This window comes from Elephantulus edwardii, unplaced genomic scaffold (assembly GCF_000299155.1).
Source record: "Elephantulus edwardii isolate Elephantulus edwardi_28Jun2011 unplaced genomic scaffold, EleEdw1.0 scaffold00010, whole genome shotgun sequence".
Lineage (NCBI taxonomy): Eukaryota > Metazoa > Chordata > Mammalia > Macroscelidea > Macroscelididae > Elephantulus > Elephantulus edwardii.
In genome coordinates this window covers 13,873,737-13,878,959 of record NW_006399760.1, presented here as the reverse complement: position 1 = coordinate 13,878,959, position 5,223 = coordinate 13,873,737, and positions in this window count along the sequence as shown.

The following is a 5,223-nucleotide window of genomic DNA, read 5'->3' as shown; positions in this document are numbered from 1 at the left end:
GTTGTCTTCACTGAAGCAATCAATCTAAGATTTATCTACACCAATCATTTTAACAAGATGCCACTACTTACTTATTCATAGCACCTAAATCATGCACAGAGGTATTGTATCATGTAGAATGACAGGCCTGAGTCTAGGCAAACAGAAAACCCATTGTCATTCTGTCATCTTGACCCATATTACATATGTGGGATTTATGCCAACATGTGATTCACATTTTCTGATATGCACATTTTCTCAGAAACAATCTAAATACTCTGTGAATGTTAAATTGATATTGCACATAACTTGGTTGTTCAGAAGTGTTAGTTACATATATTGTGTTTGTGCTCTAGGTTACTTTCCTTAGACAGAGCTCTACTTGAATCTATCAGACAAACCTGGCAATATTTTCTAGACAGTGCATTTCTGTATGTATATGTATATTCGTGTGTGTGTGTGTGTGTGTGTGTGTGTGTATATATATATATACACACACACACACACACATATATATTATATGTGTGTGTATATGTATGCATTTCGGTGTATATATATGTATATGTATATTTGTGTGTGTGTATATATATGCATTTCTGTGTATATATACATATGCATTTCTCTGTGTGTGTATGTATATAGATATAGCTATATACACATATAATACATATATAGTGAATAACTAAACTGATTTTTTTCTCATTTAGACCATCTCAGTAAAAAATCTACTATTTTGCACCTATCAATACCCAGGAGCAAAATAGTGCTGATTTCCAGATACGCTTTCAACCAGGGATATACATGTAAAATCAAAGACTCTAGAGTCCTTCTCTCCTCATATCATAATACAATTTTTCTCCTAACATTTGCATCAGAACATATTGTAGAGTTTCTTAAAAAAAGTACATACGATGAAAGCAAGCATGTCAAATTTGTAGCTCTTTTGTTTTCTGTCATTTATCAGACTTTTTACTTCTGTGAAAAGAATATTAACTCACATAAGGAATACATTCAAATTATTTATCAAGGTCACAGATGAAAGTCAAGCAATATATTTCTTACTGTCATTTAATAAATGTACCCAAATGTGGTGCTTGTTGTTAAGACCAAGAGTTGAAAGGAGGTGGGGGGGAAGTGTGTGTGCGTGTGTAGGGAAGGGTAAGATTGAACTCATGATGTTTGGATACTAATGTATGTTGATAAAAGATGTCTGAGGTCAAAGAAGTGGTACTATTTTTATCTCCCTTTGTTTCAGCCTTTTATGAGTGTTTTTTTCTTCTTAAATTTCCATTTCTAAGTGTTCTTCAAGGCTCAGTAAAACTCCCACCTCTTTCTCAAAACATTTCACAGATAAAATAAAATAATATATACTTCCTCAAAGCTTTCCTATATTTTATCTGTACTCTTTTATTATTAACTCACATTTTTGTCCTGTTTTAGGCTTTCTGTTTGTTCTTTTGGTTTTGAGAGAATAAACTGTATTTTTGCAAACTGCACACACTTTCTTGCCAATTGCATGCTTCTCTCATGTAGTAGTTTTGTAAATGCAAAAATAACTATTTTTCTTTTTGTTATTAATAATATGTAAAAAAATGACATAGTGATGCTTACAAAATTATCTCTTAAGGTGCTTAATATTGATGAACAATCATAGAAAATATATATAACCTGTAAAAATATAGTCATACTCATGATTCTCATTCATGTAATTAATCTTTGTATTCACAGTGTCTAGCATAACATCTTGGCAACCAAAAGATGCTTAATTCATCTTTTTAAATAAACGAAAGGAAGAGGAATAATACCTTATTCTCCACTACAGTGAGATACTGTCTCTATTGTACTTCTTGACATTCTGTTTAAAGCCTAAAGAAGGAAACAATTTGCTCCCTCCTTTATACCTTGTTCTAACATATGCTGTCAAAGTAAATTAAGAGCTGACTCTTTTTAAATTTAAAATAATTTAACTTTATTTTCTAGTGTACTCAGAATCCTGAACTACTCTGAGTTCTGGGACTTTTCCCTAGTGATCTAGTGGTTAGGATTTGGCACACTGTCTCTCTGGGATTTTATCAGACAAGTATATCAACAGAATTGTACAGCAGAACTTCACAGATATTTTCAGTATATACGCCTCCAGTTCATCTCATAAAAGGCCTTTCTCTGTCTTGCTAACCCTACATTTTACCAAAATATGATATTCTTTTGCAGGAATTGGCCCTTCCTTACAACATGCATAAAATATCTAAGACAAACTTTGCTGTCTTTTCCTCCAAGTGTCATTCTGTTCACACTTCTTAGAAGACAGATTTATTTGTTCTTTTGGTAGTCTAGCTATTGTTGTTGTTGTTGTTATGTGCCATCGAATCCCTGATGACTCACAGCAAACCTAGTCACTGTAGCTCTGAATCCTGCCTTTTCCTAAGCCATTCACACTGTCTCTGTGTCAATCCATCATCTTCAAGGCCTTGTTCTATTGCACTATCCCTCCTCCCTTCCAAGCATGATGAACTTCTCCTAGGACTGGTCCCTTCTGGTAACGTTCCCAAAGTATGCCAAATAGAGATTAAAAATTCTTGCCTTCAAGGAGCAACTTGATTTCACTCTCTTCAGGGCAAATTGTTTGTTCTCTTGGCAGTCCATGGTATGTTCTATAGTCTTCTTCAGCACTGCAACTCAAAGGCATCAATTCTTCTGTCACCTTTAGTCATTGTTCAGATCTCAGATGTATTGAAAAAAATTGTGAAGATGATGGGCTGGATCAGTAGCACTTTAGTTTCTAGACTATAACATATTCACTATTCTTTGCCATTCTTCACCAAAACTCAAAAGGCACCAAAGTTCTAGTCTTACTTATTCATTATCCAATTTTCAAATGTTTATCAGTTGATTGAAAATATCATGACTTGTGTCTGATACACAGACACTCTTCAACTACACTCTTGAATAAGAATATAAGTGGACGCTTTTATTTCTCAAAAAATCTTGACTGTAATAAAGGATAACTTCAGTGTTCACTGAATAAATTGCCAGCAGGCTCCTGGAGAGATGCATTTCATTTTTATAACATCTTAGGCAGGAAGAGTACGTCTACACCTTATTTCCTGAATGTATCCTTATCTGTCATTTCACCTTAGTGACAATAGTAAAAGAATCTACTATCTAATTCTTCTGTACATCAATGATAAATCTCTGGTGAGAGTAATGGTGATTGGATTGCTTATGGTTGTTTCAATTTGACTATCTCTTGATGCTCAGAAGTTATGTAATGCTGTATAATTTGTCACTTTGGTAATGAGGCAGTCCTCCATTTTGTGATATGATGTAACCATCCTCCATTTTCATAGTAAAAAAACCAGACCAACAATAATCTCAAAAAACAGAGCCTAGGATTACAGCAGAATCATTACTTAATTGTTAAACCACTGAGAAACATGATACAGCCAAGGTAATTAACATTAACCAGGAGAGAAGGGTTACCTTATTCTCACCTCTTATGTAGGCAATCATTAACTACCAGATGCATAAATTTAAGGTGGTAAATAGTAAGATATAATATTGTATATTAGCTCTGGTGGCCTAGTGGCAAGAAGCTGAGCTGTAATCCTGAAGACATGTGGTTCGATGCTACAAGCTGCTCTGAGGGAGAAAGATGGGCAGTCTCTTCTTGCACAATTAACTGCCTCTTCAATCCCACAGGATTTAACTACCTCTGAAAAAATGAAAGGTCAGCTGTGGGTTGATTCTGACTCTACTGTACACAGCAACAATTATTTTGGGAAGGGGAAAGATCCAATAATAAGTTTGCTGTTAAGTGAAGTGACTTTGCCTCTGAAAACATGCTCGAAGGTCAACTATGAGTGACTGCAACTTGGCTGCATATGGTAACATAACAACATTGCAATTACATGTTACTTTTTAATTTGAATAGTCAATTATTTATCAGTGGGATATTATTAAAGTAATTTAATTTTATCTATCTATCTATCTATCTATCTATCTATCATTTATCTTCTGTCTGTCATCCTTATATATTATCCAGCTCTCAGATGCATAGCGTGATTAAAAATCATCTTCTGAATCAAATGCACCTTAGTTCACAAACTGACATTACTGTTGCTTTTGTTGTTATGTACCATCTAAACACTTGCAACTCATAACTACCCTATGTATAACAGCTTTGAACCCTACTCTATTTTGAGCCAACCTCATTGTCTCTGACACACTTACACTGTAATACCAGTCACTGAGTCAATCCATATCAACTAGGGTTTTCCTCTCTTGCACTGTCCCTCCTCCACACCCTTCCAAGCATGATGTGCCTCTCCAAGGACTAGTCTCTTCCAACATGCCCAAACTATATCAGATAAAGCAACAAAATCCTTGCCTCCAAGGAGCAGCCTGGTTTTACTCTCTCCAGGACAAACTTAATTTTTCTCCAAGCAGTCCATGATAGGTCCAATACTCTTCTCCAGCACCACAACTCAAAGGCATCAATTCTTACACTTTCATCTTTAGTCATTTTCCAACTCTCTGATGCATAGCATAGCAAGTAATTTGTGAAGACCTTGGCCTGGATTAGGCACACCTTGTAGACTGATATCATTACTCCTCAATAATTTGAAAAGGACCTTAACTGCAGACTTTCCCAATGCAATTTTTCTCCTGATTTCCTTACTGCTGATACCAAAGGCATGGATTATGGATCCAAATAAGATGAAGTTGTTGACTGTTTCAATCTTTTCTCCATTTATCGTGATGTTGCCTATAGATCTGCACTTTATAACATTTTGCTTTGTCTTTCTGAGCTGCCATTTGAATTCTTCTGCATTTCCACCCCCCCCCCTTTTGTTTTTGCTTCTTGATGCTCTAGTACAATTTTTAGAATCCCTTCTGATATCCTTTTTTAAAAAATTTTCTATTAGTTTATTTACAAAATTTGAATACGTTGTTTTCAAGAACAAATTCTTTCAAATTTCCTCACTGCTCACCCATCAAATCGTATAACCCCGTGATTAACCACCCTCTCCCCCTGCACATCCTCATCCCTCTGCTTCTAATCTCTCCCACCCCTTTTGGATTTGTATACTCATTCTACAATAATGGTTTTATACAATATTTATCCTTGTGGGATTGAGTTACTTTACTCAGCATAATGCTCTCCAGTCCCTGCCAAGTTAGGTAATAATCCCATTGAGGGTCTCTCCTATGCTGTCACTCCACCCTCTCAAGCATGATGTCCCT